We start from the raw sequence: 18,878 nt of genomic DNA on the forward strand, positions 1-18,878 counted from the left end.
GCCACGCAGCCGGCCTTGTAAACAGATTCCACGTGCACAGACAGTACAGTATGTCCGAGACAAGATCTTATTATGAACAGCCAATCATCACAGTGTTGGTGACAAGCGCTTGGCCGCGTGGAAGCCAGCAGCCGAATAGTTAAGGAACTGATGTCTGAACCCAGAGGTGTGCCGGTTCGATATCCGTGTAGAGCAGTGAAATGTTCCTAGAAGACCTAGCGGTCGGGAATGTGTACATGACTGCAAAGAGGCATGAGGTAAGGTAAATCATTGAAAGGGAAGGAGATGCGCACCACGATCACAAAACGCTGACTACGAGATTAGTGTAGTCATTAACAATACCCTTCGAAAAATAAAAACCTAAGTGACCTTACAAAGGCTACGGAATGCCCCTAACGTTTGCTCCACAGGACTACACTGTGGAAGGACAGATCGGTCAATTGTTTCCAATGTTTCTCGTCTGTTCATAGCCCGAAATGAACGTTCATATCAATCTCTCGACAGTATTTCTTTCTGTATGTACGTAAATGAGAACAACAAAACATATTTCAAAAATTAATTTGGGGATTCGACTTTTTGTTGTCAGCACGTCAGGTCATCATCGGTCCTATTTAGCTGATGTACAGAAAATGGACCTCTTTGCCATCGTGTGTATGGTATCTGGGTAGCTCAATCCGTATCGTAGTGCTTAGACGGGGGTGTTGAAGAGGGAAAGAAAGCGGGTGGGCGCATCAACGGACAAGACCTCACATCTCTCACCACGACCATCTGCTTGCATCATTGATGGTTGCGACTGCTGCTGCTGAGCGCCTCCGCCTCGTGGCACTTGCCGCGCTACACGCAGCGAACCCTTTAGATCACGGCAGTGAGCGACAATGAAGATGAATATTGCATGACGATCGCGTTAACGAACTTCAGAGTGCACGGCGACTTCAGCCGAGACCGTTCCTAACACACCCACCTGTCTTATAGTTAAGATCGCACCCGCTTAGCCAATAATCGTCTTGCCAGGTGATTCATCTTATCTCGTGGAGTTTTGTCTGCAGAAAGCATGAATGGATTCGACTCTGCGCTAAGCCCCAGCAGGTGCATCCTGTCAGATAACAACACATGTGAATGGACCTTTCTTCATCCCATCTCCTATTCATCCTGTATGTTCCATTTCCTAGAGATTTTCATTCCGGTTGATTGAGTTGCTTGATATTTTTCTACTCAGTCACCACCAGAAGACGAAGGCACCGAAGTGTAGAGCTGGGGTCTAGGGATGACTAAGATCGGTATTCGTTTCACTTTTGTTTCCCCTCTACCGCACCTCGCTACCCTACTCCTCCCGCTTCTAGCACCAATCCCCGAGTCATCCTATTCAACAGAGCACTGCCCCCCAAAAAAACATGTTCTTCGTCTGTTTGGAGCTTCTTCCGATTTGTAAAAGATGGCGTTTCAAAATGCAATTCATCATCATAAATCGTTTCTGTCTGTGTTGGCACCGTCATGCTATGCAAACGCGGTTAATAATCAAAGCTGTATTGAGCCGAAGAAATGTCAGCATCATTAGGCCAACAAAATGTTGCTTTCATTCGGGAAGGGGTGACAGGGTTCTCAACAGGCATTTGCATTTGTCCTGTCATTTTCTCAAGTGGCGCGTGCATTCTAAGCTACGTCTGTTTCGAGCAACGTTTAACTCTTGATTGGCATAGATCATCTTCAACGCATCTCCTCCCGCCCGGAGGGAAAAAAAGATAACAATTCCACCGCATGAACGGTAGGCGTCTCGAAGTGTTCGCATGATTTATTTTATTCTCTGCACAGAACGATAAAGCATTCAGAAATGTCTCAAAGCAGTCCACGCACGCACGCATACGCGCACGTGCACACAATAACTCTTCCCAACACACATACATACACCTCCATCACCATCCCACACACAGACAAATACATCGTTTAGTCTGTTGGAGATACAAGCTCAAAGCGTTTTTACCATCATTTTTCTAGTAGCCGGTAACTCACGTGTAATAAAGTATTAATACAACTCAAAACTTCTTTGAATTATTCTACTGTGAAAGGATACTTTTTGCCTTTAGAATATCCTACATCATTGGCATCAACAAGACCATCAACAAAATACTGAAGTAAACAATAGATTGAAATGTAGCAGCTTGTCCATGGATGTATATACACGATTTAAGAAAAAAGAAAAAATCTGCATTACTTCTGAATGACAAGAACAAGTCACGAACATGTACAGAGAGAGAGACATGAGAACTATCTATCAAACGTATAGATGGCAGAAAAAAACATGAATAATAGAGGTTGGACAGAACCTAGTCACATCTAAAAATGCAGATAGTTTTGTTTTGTGTCAGGATCACGTTTATCCCCGCCAGCACTAGCTGATTTACTACTAAGGAACGATGTTTTTACATTCTACTCCTGTGTGGGCTTCTTCAAAAGTCGAAACGCAATAAACTAATCGAGGTAAGGTAGGTACCGCGGGGGAAAAAACAACGGTCGACTCCATCAGTCGACGTGAGATACCGTGCTGTCAAAGGTAAAATGTGAGTCGAATGGAGGCGTGACTTCACCATGGCACCAGCAGAAGACAGTTCTAGAAACCGTGTGCAACTGGCATTGCGTAACTTTCGACTTTGCTGACACGTGCGGCATCAGCAGATGGCATACCGGACGTCAGATCGCAGCCATAGTGTCGACAGATCGAGATTTGTCGAGATGGTCACAAAACGAAAGCCATGTTTCCAGCAGTAGCTTACAGCTAGGTTGTGTGAAAGTGTGTGGGAGAAGGGGGAGGGAGGAGGACATCACCAGAACAAAGATGAGGTTTGGGTATTGGAGGATGTTTGAAAGGTGTGTGTGTGTGTGCGCGCGCGTGCTAGTGTAGCTGAGAAGATATGCAGAACATTGGAGGAAAGTTCCAGACGTCAGCAGGTGCTGCGGCAGCGCATTTAGACAGTCTGTCTCAAGCGTGTCTTCGTCAGTCTGCTCAAGTTCTTCTTTTTTGTCCCTAATCACCCCCAGTGGAGCATAGGGCCGCAACAAAAACTGCAAATGCAACACAAGCACAACGAGAGCCTGGACGGGAAGATCCCTCAAGTAGCAGTAAAAATGGATAATAAAAATTGGATAGTGTGGAGGATGAAGAATATAATTGAATCTTGTGTGAAGCAGAGAAAGTATATCTGACTATCTAGATAAAGTAAGTAATCCACAAATAGTACACTGCTTCAAAGTCGTATAGGAAATGAACCTCACTGGTCGTGTCTATGGCACGAAATAATAATAATTATGATGTTTTATAGTGTGATACCATAGCCAAATCCAATGCAACTGAGATGTACAAACAATACAAAGACACAAAAATACAAGTATAACAGAAAGACACAAATTGTGCTCCTTTCTGTGAAGTTAGTGGAATTATAAGTTCGTTTGGCTGGGTGACCTCTTACTCCAAGAGGTTACTGAGTCATAGTTTACATCTACAGATTTTTCTTAGTCAATTAACAATCAGAGCTGTTGTTCAAATCGTCGGGAGATTACTGGTGTCAACATCTCCAAAACACTGAAAAAAGTGACATTAAAATCTTAATGTATTTGACTGTCTGGCGCTGAAGAAATATCTCTCGCAGTAACTACATACCAAGAACCTGTTATGGCATCAGCTACAAAAGACTGGCTGTCGATGAAGAACTGAGAGCTGCAGATGAAAACCATACGGCCACAGGCAAGTAAACAGTCCAGCACAATGCCGAGCACGCCATAAAAATGCACAGGTCAATACAATGGCACTACAAACACAACAAATCAAAGCCGAGAGAAACAAAAACGCGGAGAGCTGGCCTTCTCAAGGCGGTAAGGCAAAGGGACATCACTCTGAATCGTGTGAGGAAGTCAGAATCCAGTTCTCTCCTTCCGCCGCCTTTACTTTATTGATAAATCAGATACAATCAGATACCCTTCTCTGCTTGACAGTTACATGTTTGGTGTGAAGATGGGTAGTGAGTTTTCTCGAGTAAACCTCAAACTACTTTCTGCTCCTCAGTTGTGTGTACTAACCATATGCCGCAGTCATGACCCGGAGATATGTCACTACCACTTGGTTTGCTTTAACTCCGCTCAGTTCCTCAAGCAATCCCTGAAGTCATTACCTCCTCTCAATACATAGAGCCCTAGAGAGTCCTCCGTAGCTCGGCGTCTATGGATCATACACAACCTCTAGACTATCAGCCGTTCTCATTTTTTTTCTGGGGCCATGTTTCCATTTACAGAACCCCACAATAAATGCTGTTTCAACTGTTAATCCAAAACGGACAACCCAGCTGGAATGGTGATATACTAGAAAGAAAATCGACTTCTTCCATTCACAAACATTCATGGTAAAGTTTAAGCACTTACTTCTTCACCCTTGATTGCCCACGTGACGGGGATCAATGTGCTAGGTAACTAGGCACGAACAGTTCGTGAAACGATCTGTACAGTAACACCTGCTTGCGGGGTCTGCAACAGCTATTTTGATCTATGTAGAGGGACGGATACCTCGATTCTCTTTCAGCTACCCTTCTACTTGGTGTCGAAGGGCATGTGATTATTTCCACGACACCATGACGGACCTACCAGTTAAGACTGACAGCCCCCATTTTAGTAAAAGCCCATCGATTCCTAACCATTCTGAAGAATAGACAGATCATTTTTCTCCTACACCCATCTCTGGCAACATCCACCAGTCCCTTTTATTTGATTATAGAAACAACTAATAATAAATATTTTCGATAAGGTCTGAACACTGTATTTATTCAGAGCCTTATCTAAATGTAATATAAAACCGTGTTGGGAACGAATGGCCAAAGACGACCCGCGATTACAGGGAAGGGCAGTCAGGTTTCTGCTTCACATCCTTGATCGCCCCGCTGATTTTATGATTTGTGCCGCATGACATTTTCGCGTGGTTGAATTTTGTTTCATTGTCTCAGGATCCCTTCCGCCTTCTCCCCCTCATCACCAGCGTCTGCGATAATTGCTTTTACTACAAATGAACCATTTCTTACCTTCGACCCCTTGATTCTCAGGCAGCTCATCCCATTTAAGGTTTAAAAAAAGAGCCAGAAGAGTAATCGAATTTAGAGTTATCTGGTCAGGCTTGGCGTTGCTGTCAGAATGGCCTCGGATCTGATGGTTTTGGGGTTCATGTGCAAGTGAGGGAGTGAGTGAAGTTTCTCCCATCAAGGATTTTAATCAACATTTGAAAAAAAAACTAAACCAGTTGTAAATTTCAGTGCAAGTCTGTATTGTTCAGTGAATACACGTGAAATGCGTGTAACTCTCTAAAAGAGGCTTTTAGCTGCACTTTCTTTCTATTGTGACAGCCTTCCACACACTGACCTCAAATGTTAAAACTATATATATGAAGAAAAACACAAGATAACGCAGCTTAACTATTTACAGTTCACTCGATTATTTGTCGTTACAAATTCACATTTACATAATCAAAAAAAAAAAAAATAAAAATAAATAAGCTGTAAAGAGTTAACCATAACCGTCGACACTCAATGACTCTAGATACCTGTTACAGGGCACCAAGGATATCTCTACCCCATCGTGTCTTTAATATATACAGAAGTAAACAAGAACGCGTCTAGGTGCCCCCATCCCCAAAATTTCTCGCCGAGAAAACAATCAGAATGAAATTATCTGATGTGAAGGCACAGGGATGAGGGAACAGCGCACTGAAGCATACAGGAGACTGGCCGAGCGGCGAAGACAATGTCTTCAGGCTCACTGAAGGGCCTTCTACGTCGTGTATATATGTATATGTATTAAAGAAGCTCTATGTCTGGCATATTCTTTACAGGTGGCACGTTTTTACATTGTCAAAGACCTCAGTCACCAACAGTTGGGGTGGAAGTGAGAGTTAAAAAGAAGAACACTTCCACTAGATCGGATAATCAGATGAGAGCTAGGCATTCCAGCAAATAAATCTTTCATTTCATGCACATCAGCCCCTGTGATCCACAACACACCTTAAAATGATAAGCATTTGTGATTAGCGAAACCTTTTTTTTTCCTCTGTATGTTCACAGTGGAAAAAAAGTCGAACATATTATTACTGCATCTTTGCTGTCATACTGCACAAACATACAATAATAATATGCTACGCTGCCTGGTTTCCTGGTTTTGTGTTCATGTTATTCAAGACGGTTAATACCTCTTATCCGAAAATTGTCTCGGATCAAATCTCTGAAGAATGGAAGGTGAACTACGCAGGCAGCTCGCACAGAAATAAGTAGACTAAAGCTTTCTTCCTGTTAGCGCTATGAAAGGACAGGGTGATTGATCGCCTGACCCCACCTGGCAGTGATTTCCCTCTTTTTGAAGGATTGGGTGATAAAAAGGAGAAAACTAGAGAGACGAGGATAGTTCCGAAGCCATGTAAACAGATGCCATACATAAGTAGAAAGTTGAAGCCAGTCGCGAGTCTGTTCTCATCACTATCTTGGTGGGAAGGGTTCCGCCGCTGCACTATTGTAACCTTTCATCCATGTCCACGTAAGACAAACAGGTATTCAACTGTGCTGACAGTTCTCAGCCCATTGTAGTTTCAAGGGTTCTCTGAAGATTCTAACAATGCACTTGGCGGTGCATATCAAAGTGACATCAAACAAAATCTATATCCTACGCGCTCTTTCTTCCTCATCTCTTCTGACAATCTATATTCAAAAAGACCGTTGGATATATACACCCTTGAGTGTTACCCGAGCAGTAACAATCCACCTCTCTTTGATCTCCAGAGGGTCCAGTTCCGGGTATCAGCCGCCTTCTCATTATTTAATCAATGAGTATCGAGCAGCTAATGTTCCTGTCAGACAACTTTGTTATTATCATGCAGGTTGGAGATGATGGGGTGTCGCACCGCGCGGCGTGGGAGACTGGCACACACACAGGTGCGCAGGTAACTTAATCCTTTCATTCTCAGGCCATCGTGTCCACGTGTTCGCCCGGGTGTGCTACATATCACACAAGATATTCACACTCGGAATCGCGAACACTATTTTCTGTGATAAATACCAGCAAATTAGTTTCAGAAACAGGTGAAACTCAAACAAGACATAAACGGAATCTTTTCATCAACTTTCCCACAAGGCGTTGGCTATTAAGAATCTTAAAATGAGTTCCAACCTCTGACAGATCGCCGAATAAAAGTAGATTTTTTTTTATCAACGCTGTTGTATAATTTACGACATAAAACAGGAAGGCTTCATTCTTTCATGACAAAAGAAGTGAAAAAATAGGAAACAAAAAAATTCTGGAAAAATAAAATAGAAACAAGCACTTAAAGAAATGAAACAAAGGGGTGAAGCAAACAAGAAAGAAAAATATTACCCACGTATACCTCCTGTAGACGCCGCAAACACCGGTTGCGAAGATTAAGGAGATCACTCCCTGAATCAACTAACCAACCGGTCCCACCAGACAACCATAAAGAGCTGAGTTTCGTGAGCGTTGGTAGCTGCTGAATGTTTTGGCTGGAAAGTGCTTCTGTCTAAAGATGGTTTCGCACTTTGGGAGGCGAGGGAAGGGTGAGACAACTGGAGTACCCGGACCTCCCCTCCCCGACGGTCAGCCCTGCGTCACGTGCAGAGAGTGTCCAGAAACGAGATCTGGACCCAAGGCCTCTCTGGAGTCGTGGCAAGAGAGGGTTTTAACAACTACCGGGTACCCCCGCGTTGCTAGCTCCTTCCCACATGTACAGTTGACAATAAAACTACAAATAATGAACAGAGAAGAAAACAGAATGCTTAATTAACCAGACCCTCCACATTATCTCCCAACGACGGCCATTGTCAACATGGGATTGTAGCTTAAGAGCCAGGTAAGCTTACTTGCAGTATGCTTTTAAGCTGATAGATAAATAACTGAAGATGTCTCGCGTGCACAGAATGCATGCAGGCACATACCAGAGGATGCTGTGCACAGACATTATTCCAAAGTCTTATCTAGAATGAGTAGTTTTTCGTCCACGTTATTTCGAATTTTATTTAAAGTAACATTCTAAATAGCCATTGCGACCGTTATTCTTAAATCCAAAATGATTTTAAGTATGCTCCAGTATGACAGAGAAGGCAGTTTCTAATGGAAATAAGACAAGAAACCTCCACAGGACTCTGGTAAATTAAGAATAGCACTCAATGACAAAAACATCCAAATCGAACTCCCTTTTTGTAAATTCAAAAACTTTCGATTGAATTAGTGTGCCCAACGCATACGACCGTTACTCAAATGTTGCTTAATCCCAGCTTTATAGAGTAACATGTAAGGCAACAACAAAAATGTTTTACATTTTTCTATTTTAAAAAATCCCTACTAAATCTCAGTGCAGATCAGCACCACCATCAACACCTCTACTACGACCACCACCACTACGTATTGATCACGATTAGCAACAGCAACTTGCTGCATTATCACAGGTGAAAACTCTTTCCTGCAGACAATAGGACTGTTGAGACTAAACCCTGCCACGCCCTCTCTAAATTAAACATCAGGAAACCTGGAGTGAAATTTCGATCTTTTCTGGCTATCGACACTAAGTATGTTGAAAGTCGCTCAAAAAAAAAAAAAAAAAAAAAAAATGCAATGCCACCTGCTTCAAACATTCGTTAACATTCGTTATGCAAGGATCAGTTGCATAGCACTTTAATAATTTTAAATACTCTTTGGACTCAAATCCATTTAGATAATCAGTTTATAGAAACACAGTGTACGACACAATTTCAGAACTTTTAAAACTAAAAATATTTCAAATAAGATATAACTAACCATACGTTTCGGTCAGCACAATTTTGTATAGGCTGTTTTATATACCAGCTAAATGTCATAGGAGCGATTTTTGAAAACATTTCTGAATTTACTTCTTTTGTACACTTTTAAGTTTCAAAAACATACTGTACAAATTAGGTCCTTTCTTTGAAATCAAACAAAGGTCCCAGCAGAGGACGGGATCATAGACCGGAGGAAGAACAGTGTGGGGGGGGGGGGTGGGGGACCCGTAACGTTTTGGAGAGCCAGATATGCTTATGACCCCTATCTTAACAAATTCTTTAATTTTTTTAAATCGGAAAATCTTTTGAATATATTTTAGTGTCTGTCTTTCGCAGTTTTTAAACTATCATTTCTTATCAATACAAATCTTATTTCGTATCTTAACACTAGTGGAACAGCTGAAAGTTCAACAGAGTACAGATATGTCATATCAAGGCTAACGGGCTTTCTCGAGCATCACCGTTATAAAACAAGTGTGAGATTAAACGGCGCAAAATATTCCTCAAGCACAAATGGTTCAAGAAACGCGCGTAACGATAGCTTCGACAACATGCTTTCAACCCAAGGATGGGAAGAGAGTTTGTCTCTTCTTTCCATACCTTAGTGGCCATACATTCCAGAAGGGAAGAGAGATGGAAAAGAGAAAAGGGCGATTATGCAACCCGGCTTAGTCTTTGACTGTCCAGATGACTTGTAGTAGTGAATACCTCTACACGTACTAGCAGTTTGGAGGGTGTGCGCGCGCACGTGCATGTGCATTTTCACCATTAGGCCGGTAAGTTAGACAAATATGGAGTTGGTGTGCACCATCTAACCTCTACAAAAACGTTCAGACGGAGCGGAGCCAGACCAGGACATTCCAAATCCCTGATCACTTGAAACTTTTTTAAAATTTTACACGCCTGATTACTACGTGTTTGCGTGTCTAGGTGGATAGACAAATGAACACAGACAGATCGGTGTGTTCAAAGAAGAGGCGCTCACTATAAGATTGCAGGACAACAGGGAAATAACGCCAGTTTAAGTATAGAGTATCACAAGTAGGGATATAACTACATGTATTAAGAAAGGAAAGAACATATAATCGAAATGGTAAGATCAATATAATAGTCGATGCCTAAGATCGCCCAACGTGGGTTTAACAGGTCTACGGATCAAAGGGAGGTGAGTTCTCGGGGTGGATTCAATAACGTTGAAGGAAACACAGATCTCGTGTGACGTGGTGTACATATTGTGTTAGGACTCGGCAATCCCGACACAGGGGACGAAGGGGTGGGAGGGAGGAGAAGGCAGGAGCAGACAAGAAAAAATATAGAGGAATCACACATCGAGGAGGAAGCGAGCGGGAGAGATGATGGCTTTAGTTTAGTGTTCCAGCGTTTATGTTTGACTGTTAATAATCTGTAGAAGTAATTATTGTAAAGAAAGAATAGCTTGTTGTGTTCTGATTATTGTCATTCGATGCTTATCCATTCTTATCTTCTTCTCCATTCCGTAACCTTTTTAGCTATCTGTTCATTCATTGAATGTGCTATGTAACTGAGGCACCTCGTAGCATATCGGTTAAGGAGCGCCGGTTATATCTGATAGACATAGTATTTCATTATTTTTTTCTCTCTCTCTGTAGTCGGGGCGCGTCTTCCTGGTACGACAGGTCGAGTGGTCTCCAGATATTTAGCGGGTGAATATTGGGGAATCAATCCCGGTGCCAAGAGTCGTTCCGATATGGAAGTGTTATGTTTATGTTAAAAAAACAAACTGATAAAAAGAAAGAAAGAAGAGGTTGTGGTTGAGATAACGAGGTCGAATCATAGCTGAGAAATTTTGCACAAAACAGTGTGACGTGCAATAATTTATAAATATTTAATCTGCTGATTTTTGCCACATTTTCGGGGCTCCAACATTAACCTGAAATCTTCCATATGTGACATTCGCTACTCATGCCTTGTCCTTAAAAATGCTCTGCCATTTCGTTTCGGTGGTCACTTCCAGCATATCTTTCTTGTTGCTACAAAAATATCCTGGCCCCGCGGTTCACCAGTTATCTGCATTCCATTCACTTTCAAGCCGGATGGGCGTGGCCGTCATCCACTGCGGCAAGGGGCACAACTGGTAAATGTCAATTAAGGAAAGTGGTCTTACTTGGAAAAAGTAACGTCTTCCGCTTAGCCAATGATCTAGCATTATAATTTATTTATTTTTATTTTTTTAAGTTTTGTTGAATTTGTTTTAAAAAAATGTCAGTTTTTAATGGTAAAGTAGGCATCAATCTACGTCTTTCTGCAATTCCAGTAATCTTTCAAACGATTAAAAAAAGTGTGTTTATCTCTCTTCTCTCCCTAGTCCTCTCTCTCACTCACTCTCACATGTGCGCGCGATTTGTTCGGATTGTGAGGGTTCTCTTTTTACTCTCTTGCTTTCACTGGCAAGTTTCTGCGCTTTTCATCTGAATTCAGTAAATCAGCCGGGAGAACCTTGTTTCTCATTTGTCTTCAGCATAACATTAGCTGTGAAGGACACGCGGGAGTTAGCCCACATTTGAAAAGTTTCCCTTTCTTCTTTTGAAGACACGCAGAACATGCAGTTGACAAGGCAAGCAAAGCAAAGACTAGGAAGAGGAGTGACGCATTAAAGCAATATTCGAATTTTTCATTTTTGTTAAGAAAACAATAATGGTAGAGCTGCAGACAGGAAAGGGAGAAGACAAAGCCTTTTGAAAAAGGAAGCGACAATGGGAGAAGAGAGAAAATCACGTCTCTCTCTCTCTCACACACACACACCAAGAGAAAAAAAGATCAGGCGGTCAATTTGAGAAACAGACATAAAACTAGAGACAGGCAGTCAAATAGAGGGACATATAGGTACTCAGACAGACTCACAAACACTCGGGATATAGAGAAAAGTAAAGCAAACATAGAAGAAAAGGCGAAATAAAACAGAGTGAGGAAAAACAGTCGGATAAATAAATGACAGTAATGACATAAAAACTAGCCCTTCGTTCTTCAACTTCAGGTGACTAAACTTCGCGAGTGTTGTCCACAAGTCTAGTAGAATTCAGACCCCTGGGACTAATGAATTAATAAACGAAGGAAGACTGCAGCACTTAAACAAACACTCAAGAATGACCCATTGAAACGAATCTCAAGTGAACTTACCACACCTTCGACTCAAATTACTTCAGAAAGACACGTGGCATACAGGTGATGCGCTGACATTTAACCATCGGCGTGCCGCCCACTGACACCTCTTATGTACTTTATCATCATATTCTCAAAAGTATAACAACTGCCATAAAGAAAGGCATACAAAATGCATAGAAAACGAACACAACTGTAAGGGATACTTCAAAATATCTGAATCTAACATACCTGACTTAAGTTAAACAAGCCAAAACAAGCCAAGCCCCACTGAAAAGACGTTTACGGCAGGAATCACGGTGACTCGAGGATGACAGGTAAACCCCATACTTACGCTTTCAGCTACCCCGAGTATCCAACGGGCCTCAGACTGCCAGAACGAAATTCAGGGACCTTGTATGAAAGAGCACAAGCGGGATGGACCAGCGTCTTTCCCTGACGACGGACGGAGCCGGTGTCCAGCCGCCAGACTGGCAAGGTTGATGCTACTGCGCAATGGGATCGCGCGGGCGCGCGGACGTCTCCGGGCGATCGAATGATGGCACGCGGCCCTTCCCGTCTACTCCCTCCGCTGTACCACTATTATCGCCGGGTGAGACAGGCAAATGCCACGCCCCTGAAGTGTCGTGATTGGCTAATCGATGAACTGTATGCACTTGAATGACAGGAAGTGTCTAGTTTACCCGCAGACTTTGCTTTTTATCTCCCCCCTCCTCCCCTTGTGCTTTGTTTCTTTCCTTTTTTTTTTTTTTTTTTTTTTTTTTGACTTTTGCCCGATGTCATTTTACAATCGTCTGCCGTTTTGAAAAGTCACAATGACGACTCAAATCTGCGGAGTGCTTACAGACTGAGGCAGCGACAGTTGCACTTTATATTGCGAGAACTTCAAAGTCGAAGAAATCAGAACTGCGATGCAATCGATATCGTTTTATACTAATCACGATAAAAGATTTTCAGAATAACAACGATGAAAAAATAACATTTTACATTCAATGTTGTTACTCAAAAGCGAAAAAGGAATCTTCGTGAGAAAGGGAAGGTGGGCGAAAAATGACAGGACAAGCCACTGCCAATCAAGACTGGACAGCAACCGCCAACCACTGTCACAGAAGCTGTTCCAAGGAGCGGTCATCAGCGAGATGCGCAAGCTGCATCTCCACAAATGGAAAGACCGCGGCAGAAAGGGAGAGAATCCATTCGACGTTAATGTTCGCTGATCTAATGCCGTTCGATTGACTACCACACGACGACCCGAAGGTGCCTGCTGGGAGAGAGGTAGGAGGCGGGTGGTGTTATGGCGAAAACATCACTCCGTGCCAGCGAGTGAACGGATTTTGATTTAGCCCTGCAACTGACTGCCTGACCAATATGCGGTCAACATCCCACGAGCGGAAGCCTGTACCTCTTTGCTATTCTGAGCACCCCTGGATGCTCCCCGCAGCGCCCATACCCACCCTTTACAGGTGGCATATTTGAAAACTCACGCTAATAATAACCTCTCCGTTGGCATGCACAGACATGCGCACCAGCCAGCCTGTGGAAAACAGTGCGGTGCCTCATCTCTCTGGTTCCTCGCTGTTTGCAGGTTTGGTCGTTTTGTTCCCTCACTCCTCCGTTCCTACTCTCCTGGACAGAGGCAAAAGCGTACACCAGGAAGGCCACGACACTAAACAGTCTTGTCTGTCAGTCTGTCTATGATTATGTAACTAGATTTCATTAGGAATAGTGTAGAATTATGTTGACAGAAATACATATTTCTGTGTATATGTTATGTAATCAATATCATTATGTATGCTTCTTCATAAAATTTACTTAGCATGTCTTTTAGCTATGCATAATAAAATACTCTTTGCGTGACAGGCAGCTTAACCAGATAAATCAACTTTTCTTTTTAAAAAAAAACAGTAACGGAGAAAACTAGTTTTTTCTTCAAGTCATATTTACGTTATGTTATTATTGAAGTCTTACACCCAGTAAATAACCTCTTCATATAAAAATGAGCCATGACCGTTGCCTGGAATGCTTAAGCAATGATTTAATTAAAATACAAAATAAATGACGAAATAAGATCGTTAATGAATAGTGCTGGACTAGCTAATGAACAATGAAAGAAAAGACCAGGTGATGAAATATAAAATTGTTTGTAGAGTCAAAACATGGAGCCTCGATAAAGAATATCTGAAAATGACTCTAACCAACATATGGAAAAAAATAATTGAAATAGTTTTTGCGCTTTAAATTATACTACAAAAGATACTTTTCCATTGAATCAAAAAGAAAAGTGATACTTTAACGCCCAATATAACCGATAATAACTCTAAAGTAGGCAATGTATCTGGTTTGGTCTACTCTTTGTTCAGATTTTTGCGCGGACGTTACCTACAGTAGTACAATTCTAGCAAAATAATCAAGACCGTTCATTAAAAACAAATCTAATCACATTTCTTAGGTCCACATTGTGTTAGAAACATTATCAGACTGGCCTTGCTGTTCACGTGTGTCCTCTTGTCCCCTTATTTCCTCCTTCATTCATCTCTTGGCTGGTACCGCTCTTTGGGAGGACCAGATTGAAAGACACCGCAGATGACAAGGCCAACACTCTCGCCTGTATTTGGCAATAGTCAGCAGGTCCTACACGGGACGACCAGTCTACTCCTTGACGTTCGTAAGTCAGTTCTTCCTCGGACCACCGCGGCGTCGACCACCCTCCAAGGTATCTTGAAGGATAGTCTTTGACAAAGTGCCACACGGGGTAACATGGTCAGACAAGACCAGCTAACGACTGTTGCAGGTAGGGCTTCCTGGTGTTCTACGAGTGCGACGACTGAATTTCGTACGAAGTCATTGGTTTTATTTTCGCTGTATAAGATCCGGAGCAGCCTCCTCAGGCAATTTTTCTCGAATGTCTGGATTATCCTCTCTGTATCGAAAAGCAAAATCCACATTTCACATCCGCAAAGCAGAATAACAACTCGTACAGATTGTTCTTCGTAGTAAACCTGATCTCATGGCTGCGTCAAACTCTGTCCACCCAAACCACTGCCGCTGCTTCCGTCACGATCCTAAGGCGAATATCTGTCGTGGAGCTGCCGTACTTAAAACTGTTGACCTCTTCGAGCCTCACTCCATTCAAGTAGATATCACCTTTTCCGTTGACAATAACGACTTTACGCTTGTTAGTGCTGACACTTATTAGTCTCACGCGACTGTTTGAGTAAACGCAGTGTCTTCTGATGACAAGTGGAAAGAGTTATCACTTTCCAAAAGGCAAAGTGCCGAAGCGTCAGATCTCCGAAGTCGAATTATTTGACAAAGAGTCTGGATTAAGCTTAGCATGTTGACCAAAGTAAGACATAAAAAACATTTGCATCTTGGATGCTGTTTGCAGAGTGAGTGCAAATGTCAGGGTAGAGACTGGAAAACACAACAAGCGGCAGACAGCACTGCTGGATGACTAAACAGTACCCGTAAACTGTCATGGTATGACTAATCAGATACAACGTCTTTCTTAAAACAGTCTTCTGACATATCTCTTTCCAACAGAATAGAAATCTCTAGAATATGAGCAATTAACAGACGTTAAAAAAAATCAGATCGTACTCGCTTGTATGGGAACTGCGACAGAATTTTTACGATCCTGACTGCCTGGAATGCGATCCTGACAATTAGCATTTTACATTTTACCGCTTAATTGCGTAATAATTACAGAAACAGCTTGACACCAGTAATCTGAAGAACTTCATGCTTGATGACATATATGTAGCAACAATACTCTTAACGATGCGTCGTGTTTTATTGTGTTTTATAGAATAGGGATAACAAGCCAAACGCATCGAGAAACTTTGCGAGTTCATGCCTTATTTTAATCGTATTCGATTATTATCCATAATTTCACTATAAGCTAGCATATTTGCTTATCACATTATCTGGAATCAAGTATCCGAGAAGGCGTTTGACCATATAAGGTGTTCACAAGTGACGTACTATTTTGTACAAGTTATGCAAATCTGTTTCTTTGTACATCTTTCCTCCAAATGCCAACAATAACGCTATAAAGAAATTATGACAGGCTCACGAAAAGTGGGAAGGGGAAGGGTAAAAGAACCAGAACTCCAGGAAAACAAGTCCATCAAAATTGAAAATAGCCGAAATAAATAAGAAGTGATTGATATCAGAAAATCAAAATACGCTTTGTATCTCAACCAGTGCGCTGGGCTTTAGAAACCTAAATGTTCTTATTTCCTACCGAAGATGCTTCCCCATATCAAAGTAATGAAAAAAAAAAAAGAAAGAAAGAAAGAAAAATACTAGAGAAAGAAAATCGCCCACCAGGTACTCATTTCTAGTCTCTTTCTTTGCCACGAATTCTTGAACGATCATAATGATTACAATATTTTTTCATGACTTTATTTCCATTGGTAATTGCCAACAATTAGTTGGGATGGGAGGAACATTTGCTTTCTGTGTGTTTTCACAGAAATATGACTGCGAAGATGGGCATCGTCGGAATGCTAGCCAGCCCTAGAGTCGGGAAGCACCGCTGCAATGATTTGCTATTTGTGCGCATAGGACTGTCGGATTGTACTTAAAGGGAAATGGACACATACTTTTCCGACTTTTAGACTGGATTATCGTTGAATTTTTTTCTTTTCTTTTTTTCTTGTGTGTTCAAATGATTGCATGTCATGGCGTTAAACAGGGGCGTTATTGATGAAATGCGCAATTTACTGACATCTATATCACTGGATACGAATGATAGCTACAGAGAACTCTATGTTTATTTTTTGCTTGATTTTACAAGGTCACGGATGATTTAATGGCAACTTTGTCATTAAATACCCACATGAACTGAGTGTGTGTGGGGGGATGTTCCTTCTCAGAATTATTCAATACTTTCAATAATTAAAGAGCAAGGAGGAGAAAAATGTACAAGATTGATCTGGAAAAAGAAAGAAAGAAAGAAACGGGCGTACACAAAGAGAAAGAGAGAAGAACAGTTCACATGAAAATAAGAAATGTAGTAGAATAACACTTACGGAAGTTATCAGATAGTGTCCAACAAGGTATAGCAGATAGCTTCGCCGCAGACACCACTTCACAATACAGCCTCAGCCTGAAGGTAGCTTGAAGGGGCACGGAGAAGACAAGATGACTGAGAGCGGATCTCGGCCCATCAATAATTATTATCGTTTTAAAGGTGCTCTTGGCTTTCTAGTAGGCCGGCTGTGCCATATTGATCTTATAATGATCACACTCGGCGATAGGGGAGGCAATCTGTCACCAGCATCTTGGTCCTCTTGACAGAGTTGTGCTGATTTGCTTTTAAGAACGGCATAAGGACAGGTCTCATCAGTTCTTGGAGGCATGAGGTAGGTGTGTGAGGGAGGACGGGGAAGGGAAAAATAGGGAAGTGTAGGCATCAATTATTGAGATTCTGTAGCTTGACTTTTCTGGGAAAAGTCAAAAAAGAAAAGATTGCGAGGTGGTGAAAGGGTGTATCTCTTATACACCTCCCTAAACCTCCTCCACTGCACACTCACTCAAATTCACACATAACCACGAGAGAAAGTCTGAACTAGAAAGACAAAGACAGGAAAAAATAAAACTCAAGAAAGAACAAGAGCACAAAGCAGAGTAATAGGAGGGAAGCATTCAGTTTGTGGCTCATCATCTGAATGAGTCCGGAGAATGGCTGACCGTAGTGTCCTGTAGTCAGATGAATGAGCGTTCGCCCTCATTAGCCGTGTAAAGGCCAGTGAATATTTCACGAGGCCAAGTGAAGGGGGAGGTCGGGAGGCTGCATTGGAGGGAAAGTGTGAACGTCTGGATGAGGGCTGAGCCCATTGCAGCACAGCATGAGCACAGTCCGCAAAGAAGGCCCCTGCGACCAATTTTCTAAGCACCCCGAAAATAGTGCAGGCTGTAAGGGTGACCGGGTCGACAGATTCTACAGAAGATGAAGGAGAACAAACTTAAATCATGTCGGAATAAAGATCCACTTGTAAAGCATCAGCAGCACTGCATTTTTGGCTGAACACGTTTTTCATTGACTATTCAAAGATTTTCAGTTATGCTCAAGGAAACAAAACCACAGATAAACCATCCCCCACCCTGCTGCTAAGACCACCCACCAAAGGAGATGAAAGTATGATTTAAGATGTGCAGGCCACATATTACATACTTGTAATAACAAGCAACAGAATAAATCTCTGAAGGATTATCCAGAAAATGCCAAAGAGGTTTCATGAAAGCAGCATAGCATCCCGTGCTTTCCATTTTCTCTTCTAAATCTCTTCATTCCTCGTGCTCTTCTCCTCCCTCGCCTTTCTCTTGGCATTGTTATGGATGGTAAAGATTTATTTGGTGACTCTCAAGGCTGATATGTGCTCATCGTTTGCCTTTTCTTTGTCAGCGTCCACACTTTTCTGAAGGGGAAAGGAAAAGGAGATATACAAATTATAGTAGTTTTATTTTATCTTAAATCTATGGTTAACACACGGTCGATCCGAATACTCTTGCTGTCACATTAGTAGTCTGCTCTTAGATTGTCTTAGATCGTCACAGTTGCGTTAACCTGTTCTGGGATCGCGGCATAGAAGAAGTACTTGTTTTGGGGAATTTTGTGCTCTTCCATTTTCACCATGTCTGATTATTGCAACTGCAGAAGACGAATTCCTTGTTAAGCGGATGGTTCCTATTTGAAAAGGGGATTCTTAAAGACACTGCTGATGGCAACGGTCAAGTAGTTTGAGCTTCCTTCAGTGAAAAGGTCTCTGCACAGCGCGAGAATCAGGGCCGGGAAGATGACTGCTACACACACCTGGATTTCTCACCGGCCAGAGGCGGAGCAAGTGGCTTTGTCATACTCGCTTTGACAGGTGTCCAAAGGAACAGCAGCTACCTTCGGAAAGGCGA

At 42.2% G+C, this 18,878-nt stretch overlaps 1 protein-coding gene across 2 annotated transcripts in view; it reads right to left on the bottom strand.

Moving 5' to 3' along the window:
- Window positions 1-12,958, bottom strand: part of LOC112559332 — an 85,622-nt gene extending 72,664 nt beyond the window's left edge. The window contains exon 1 of one of the 2 annotated variants that reach the window (XM_025230475.1): window positions 12,298-12,958. The gene's annotated coding sequence lies outside the window, so the exon portion shown is untranslated. The remainder of the gene's footprint in view (window positions 1-12,297) is intronic. The other variant, XM_025230476.1, reaches the window with a different exon arrangement.
- Between the last annotated feature and the right edge of the window lie 5,920 nt (window positions 12,959-18,878).

Source organism: Pomacea canaliculata, linkage group LG3 (assembly GCF_003073045.1).
Source record: "Pomacea canaliculata isolate SZHN2017 linkage group LG3, ASM307304v1, whole genome shotgun sequence".
NCBI lineage: Eukaryota > Metazoa > Mollusca > Gastropoda > Architaenioglossa > Ampullariidae > Pomacea > Pomacea canaliculata.